The sequence below is a fragment of the Elephantulus edwardii genome, unplaced genomic scaffold, assembly GCF_000299155.1.
Source record: "Elephantulus edwardii isolate Elephantulus edwardi_28Jun2011 unplaced genomic scaffold, EleEdw1.0 scaffold00054, whole genome shotgun sequence".
Classification (NCBI taxonomy): Eukaryota; Metazoa; Chordata; class Mammalia; order Macroscelidea; family Macroscelididae; genus Elephantulus; species Elephantulus edwardii.
The window spans coordinates 7,938,806-7,946,171 of NW_006399804.1; positions in this window are offsets into that span (position 1 = coordinate 7,938,806).

Here is a 7,366-nt window from a genome sequence, read left to right on the forward strand (position 1 = left end):
GCCTTTTAATTTCCTGGCTATTGGTGCCAAGAGTGTTGACTGTGGAGCCAAGCAAACTAAAGCTGTGAACAATCTCAATCTCTTCACCATCCATCCTGATGCTGACAATTGGTCCAGTCAAGATAGATGGAGATATTTCCATTTTGCTTGAATCAACAATCAACACCCTTGCTATCAGCAGACAGGAGATAAGGAGATTTTTTTCTTGCATTGGGTAAGTCTACTGTCAGGGACCTCTCCAAAATACTTATGAGCAATGATAACAGTTTGAAAACTAATCAGACCATAGTCTTTAAATTACTTGCTATGCATCTGAAAACTAGTAAGGATGACAGAAGCATTGATGCCTTTGAGTTGTCCTGTTGGAGAAGAATGTTGACTCTACCATGGGCTGCCAAAAGAACAAAACATTTGTCTTGCAGAAGGTGCAGCCAGAGTGTACCTTGGAGGCAAATATAGTGAAGCATTGTCTCTTATGCTTTGGACATATTGCTAGGAGAATTGTTCTTTGGAAAGGGACATCAAGCATGAAAAGATGGAAGGTCAGTGAAAGAGGAAGACCCTCAGCAAGATGGCCTGACACAGTGACTACAGCAGTGGGCTTTAGTGTGTTGGAGATTATGAGAATGGCATGGGACAGGGTCCAGCGCTGTTGTTCATATAGGATCACGATGAATTGTACTTAACTCTACAACACCTAACAACAGAAACAACTTAGCCAATAACTGTGTTTTCTTGATTATTTTTCATATATAACCATTCCGTTTGTAAATAGTTATTGAATGCCTATTATGTGCACTTGCTTGCTGAAAATGAGGAGGACTTGAAGCACTTGTTGCAGAAGATCAAAGAATATAGCCTTCAATTTGGATTGCATCTTCATGTCAAGGAGACAAAGATTCTTATCACTGGACCACTGGGCAACATCATGACAAATGGAGAAAAGATTGAAATTGTCAACAACTTCAGCTGAACAATGAGTAAGGATGACAGAAGAAGAATTGATGCCTTTGAGCTGTAGTGTTGGAGAAGAGTGCTGAACAACCCATGGGCAGCCAATAGAACCAACAACCACGTCTAAGAGAGGATGCAGCCAGAGTGCTCTTTGCAGGCAAAGATGATCAGGCTTTATCTCACATATTTTTGGCATATTGTTAGGAGAGGGACATGATACTCAGAAAGGTGTATGGTCAGTGAAGAAGTGGAAGACCTTTGACCAGGTGAATTGACACAGTGACTACTGTAATGGGCTCTAGTGTGTCAGGAAGTGTGAGAAAGGCATAGGACAGGACAGTTTTCTGATCTGTTGTTCATAGGGTCACTGTGGGTCTTACTTGACTTGAAGGCACCTAACAACATTGATTATGTGCACTTGGTAAATGAGATTAACACACAATAGCTGCAACAGTGGACTCAAATATACAAACAGTTATGAAGATGGAGCCTGGCTGGGCAAAATTTCATTTTGTTGTAGTGTTCCCAATGAGTCAAAGTGAATTTGATGGCAATGACAACTAACAACAACAATTATAGAGAGTTCCATTACTCTCATTGCCAAAAGTTACTCCTAGCTGACCCTCTATTGAGTTTCCAAGGCTATAATTTGTGTGGGAGATTTCTCTCCCCGAACTCTTGGTGGGTTCCAAGCACCAAAGAAGCATAGCCTTTGGGTTAGCAATAAGACTCCCTGAGGCCTCTGCCACCATCACTTCCTGCAGCGTCATGGTTGTTGAGTCAACTAGGACACATGATGATTGTATGAACAGCAGATTGGAACCTTACCCCATCCTACACCGTGTTCAAGCCCATTGTTATAGAGAGTACAAATTATACTCCCTCAAACTGACAAAAAGGGTGACACTAAAATGGCTCCAGAGTCCCTCTTGGTGGTGGAAGCAATCAGGCCATCCTGTAGGGGAGAAGCTGCCATGGCAGGAGCATCACTTAGGAGTAGTATCACCTGTCATCCAAGTTACTCATCACCACACCCACATATTCCTAAACTCCTGCTAGTCAACGTGGAGAGAGAGCGTCTCTATCTTGGCCGGTGGGAGAGGTGAAGAGGAGCCGTGGAGAGCAGGGATTGGAGTCACTCCTTTAGGTACTCAGTCCTGCGCAAGGTGGGGTCATGTCAATACACCGACTGGACCTGGACGGGGAATTATCTGGTTGCCTAGTGATAAGAAGCTGTGCTGCAGTCCCAAAGGCACACAATCACTCAGTGGGAATCCACCAACTGCTCCACTGGAGAAGAATGGGCAGTCTTCTCCCATGCAATTAGCTGTCTCTGAAAACCTATTGGAGGGTCAGCGATGGGTCAGTTCTGGCTTGATGGTACTCAACAACAGCAACAACTACGGGGTGGGTGGTGGGTGTATGTGTGTGTATGTGGTTGTGTTTATGAGAGAGAGAGAGAGAGAATATAAATATGAATGAATATGTGTGTGTGTAAGAGAGTGTTACTATTTACTATGCAGGTGACTAACAATGTTATATCCTATATTCTAGGGCCTGAGGTTAGAGCATTAAATAGAAGATAACAGGCATCTTGTTTTTATGAAGCTTATGACATGAGTCGCAAACGACTCGACGGCACATAACAACAAACAACAACAACATATTCTATTGTGGAAAACAGCACTAAGCAATTAATGAAGAACACACTTAGACTGTGTTTGCTGTGTTCCATGCTTTCCATAACCTTCTGAGGTCTACTCTTCTCATTGCCTGTTGAATTGCAATTGACTCATAGCTGACCTCCAGGGGGTTTTCAGAAGCTATGAATTGTTGGGAGAACATTGTCCATCTTTGTTAGATAGAAAAAGAGTTGAGGGCAGAGAGCAAAAGAAAGAAGCTGGTCCTAAGAAATGAACAGACCTTTATTGTGTGACCTGATAGGAACACCAACTGACCACAAGCAGAGAAGGTCACAATGGCACGAGGGCTGTCATGGGTGGTTTCTTTTTATAGGGGTTCTAGGGAAACGAGTGAAGGTGGTGGTGGTTTTTTGTTTTGTTTGTGTGCTTGTTTGTTTGTTTGTTTTTATTTGGGACTGTTAATTAACTTGGCTTTAGGCTTTTGTCATCAGGCCCAGAGCCTTACCAGGATCTATTGTCTGGTCTGGTCTTTGGTCTGGTTTCTGGTCTGGTATTTGCTTTGGTCTCTGCTCTGGTCTCATTAGTAGATGTTATCAGGTTTTCAAGGAGTGATCAGGCCTGGGGACAACTGCTACATTCTTCTTTCAGTCTTTATCTTAGAGAGTAGCTGGTGGATTTGAACCATTTGCCTTTAGGTTGGGAGCATAACTCACCTACACTCTAGACCACTAGCTGTAGGTGCTACTATTACCTGCATTTTATACTCGAAGAAACTGAGGAACTTACACTTAAGGTTTCACTGAGTAATAAGAAACATGAAGGTGAGTAGTATGGCTCTAGCACCCAGTCCTGACCAAAAAGAAAAATACCGTGAAAGGCTACTTAAAGCTAAGAGGTATGAAAAGGCCTCCATCTGAAGGAGGAACCTTCCAGCTGAGATCTTAATAACAAAATGAAGTTAACAATGCAAGGGTTGGAACAAGGAACCATGTGTACACAGGCTCCAAGGACAAACAAACTTGGCCTGACAGAGGATCAAGAAATTACTGTGCCTGGCAAGTCGGAGTAAAGAAGTACAGGATGAGCTTGGTTAAATAGAGGTCAAATCGGATAGGAATTTACAGTGCAAAGAAAAGAGCTTAGACGAAAGAAAGAAAAGAAAGGAAGAAAAGAAAGAAAGAAAGAAAGAGAGAGAGAGAGAGAGAGAAAGAAAGAAAGAAAGAAAGAAAGAAAGAAAGAAAGAAAGAAAGAAAGAAAGAAAGAAAGAAAGAAAGAAAGAAAGAAAGAAAGAAAGAAAGAATAATTTCTTCACTACAAGTAGAATAAACCTTAAAACCCAAAAGTTTTCCATTGATTGTAATTATTTCTATATTCCTTTGAGAGTGACTTTCCTGAAGTCTACACTAACCAGAAAGAAAATGAAATATGGGCACAAGGAAATGAGGATCTATAAAATTAAATACAGAAAAATATCAAGCATCTGTGATATCTACTTCTTTGTCATATTTTATAGAGAATATCTAATCAAACTAAAAGTGGTTGAAATTCCTAGTGAATTACGGTATCTACACATGTTCTGAGGGAGTTCTGGTCACCTAGTGAGTGGTTAAGGAGTTAGACTCTTAGCCCAGATACATATAGTTTCAGTTTACCAAGTCCTGTGGGCAGGGAAGATGGACAGTCTCCTCCTATGTGATTTACTATCTCTGAAAACCTGCTAGAGGTTCAGCGATGAGTTGATTCCAACTCAATGGCACACAACAGTAAAAACAGACATACATATATATTTTTCATTCTCATTTTTTTCAGCAAGGTTGATATTGTTCTGCCGACGAAATGCCCCTCAAAGAAATCCAAAAACACGCCTGAAATTTCAAGAGCGTTTATTGTATTATTTTCCATGCGTGGAGATTTTTTCCCTCCTCAGGAAGGTGGTGAAGGAAGAAAAGCCCTGAGTTTTCCCTCCCACTTGCTTTTATAGCTCTTTTGAGTGCCCCTGTTAGGGCAGGGGGATTGCGATCATGGTTGGTGGGTTGGTGGACTGGCTACTTTGCCTGCCTTTACTTCTTTTGTGTCACGTAGACAATAGTTAATTTCTTACTTTTCAAGGACAGACCAGGCTTTACTGGGGCACTCGTGTTTGCCCTAAGCTAAGAATTTTTATGGCCCACTTCTGCCTCTAGCATTAGTGGGGGTTTATAAAAAAAAATGGGGTTTCTGCTGTCCCTTCAGATATTGTCTAACTTTTGAGTGTTTCTGTAATTGGTAAGGAACCGTGGTGGCATAATGGGTAACTTATCAGTATACTAACCAAAAGGTCAACAGTTTGAATTCATCCACTGATCAATGGGAGAAAGATAGACAGTCTCCACCTGTAAAAATATACAGCTTCAGAACTGCAATGAAGAGTTGCTTTGAATCAACCAACTAGATGGCAGCAGATTTGGAGTTATAATTGGTTTGCATCTTACCACCAAGATATACACATACACGTTTGTACACATATGTATAAAGTTGTTGTATTCTGGAAGGTGGCTTCTCTTGTTTTGGTTAAGGGTCAGGTAAGGACTGTTTGGTTGTTTTTTTGTATTTTGATCACAATACTGTGTGAGCTGATTGGATTTACTGGACTTAACTAACAATGAGCTGTGGGCTCTCTGTGGGCAGGCCTTTGTATTTAAAAGTTGGTTGGGTCCTGAGGGCTGTGGCCCTGGCCTGGTGTTAATTGTGTTTGGGATGAATATTCTTCCAAGGGGTAAGCACTGCTCTGCCAATTTGCTCTACTGAGGTAACTGGGGTTGCTGTGATGTTGAAGCTTGGAAGCAGGAATGGCATCCACTTCTTAAACAACACGCCTCTGGACTTTGAGAAAATACAATAATTATAGAACAGGGTTCAGGGCTTTTATTCACAGGGTCTATTGCTATGAGTCATGCTTGACTCAACAGCACTTAACAACAACAGTCAAATTAATGGCAGGGTTAGTCGGAAGCTGGGAAAGAGGAAGGTGAGAATGAAATTATTATTTCAACAGGAATCAGAGTCCGAAAACAGATTTTTTTATATTTTCTAAGCATGTATTCCTTGAGATGGAGCTAGATATTTACATCTAGTTTCACTTGATTAACAGAATTAATTCAGTACAAACATGATTCTCCTGAAGTTAAAGTCTGGATTCTATGCCCTCAACAGTCACTGGGCTTTGCTGTACATTTTACACTCATGAGTGTTCTGTCTTGAGTATGCCTCCCTCTGATGTGTCCCTCCCATTTGCCTCCTTAAGATTCAACAAATTACATGCTATTTTTATCAGCTATTCCATTGTATTATTCAAAACTGAAAACATGTTTCATATCAGGTGAAAGTTCATCATCCTGTAAATGGAGCAACAGAATATTACATTAAATTTTTTCTATCATTTATTTAGTTCTTCCTTCTAGGTAACTTATCCTGGATACCCCTTTCATGTTTCACTTACAACAAAAAATAGCATTTATTGTATGTTTCTTAAGGCTAAATAAAAGATTAAGTTCTTAACACAAATTATCTTATGCCATTTATATAGCATTCATGAGTGCTAGATTTAAATATTTACATTTCTGTTTTACAGATGATTCAACTGAGCTCCAGAGAGAGTGAATAACTTTTCCCTGTTCACATAGCCAGACCAGGAAAAGCCAGAATTTGAAGTTATATAATTCTAGGTTTATCCTCAACTCACTTGGACCCTTGCCTTTGACTCCAATATCTAAAGGTATCAAAAGAATGTCACTGAACTCTGTGCAATGGTTAACCAGTCTCATACTTATCTATGTCCTGCCTTGTGTTTTCTCTATGTAACAGCTCAAATGTAAACTGCAGAGAAAGGAAGTATGTCTTACCATTGTCCTGTGCCGTATTCAGGGTCTAACTAAAGACATAAGGGTTGAAAAGAAATGATGTGAGAGGTTTTTTGATGCCTTGATTTTTTTTCCTTTGTGTGATGAAAAATTACAGAGCAAATAGGTTTTCCATTCAACAGTTCATACAGTAGGTTTGATAGCATTGACACAACCCTCAAAAACACTTCTCACTGTGTTTCCCTTTTCCATTCATTCTTTCTTTCTTATCCTTTCCTGCCTTTCCTCTACCCATCAAATTGTGTGACCCTTTGATTAAACCCCTGCCCATACCCTCTGCTTTTACTCTCCCCCCTTGGATTCTTTTACTAGTTTTGTATTTCTACAATAACGGTCTTATAAAGTATTTGTCCTCATGAGACTGAGTTAGTTCACTTAGCATAATGATCTCCAGTCCTTCCCAAGTTAAGTAGTGATTTTTCAAAATCATTGCTCCAGCATACTGCATAGTTTTCCATCATGTGACTATACCATAATTTCTCAATCCATTTGATTGTGGTTGAAAATTTTGGCTATTTCCATGTTCTTGTGATGGTGAATAATGCTGCTATGAACACTAGTGTACAAATCTCCATTTATGACTCAGTTCTCATTTTCTCAAGGTATATTCCAAGCAGTGGAATCAATAGCTAGGTGGCCCCTAAACTGTTCTGTATGGAAATTAGTGGGCTGCTTTCAATATTTTTGTTCTTGTTGCTTATTACCTTCCAGGAAACTGCCTGCACAGGCATGGGGAAATTTTTGAAATAGTTGCATGAGAGGTGGCTTTTCATAGATGTCTTTGTCCCATGGAAGTAGGATATAAGATTCATGGAAAGAAGTATTTATATTTAAAATCACTTATATATGCTATCTGTGTGTATATCTTCT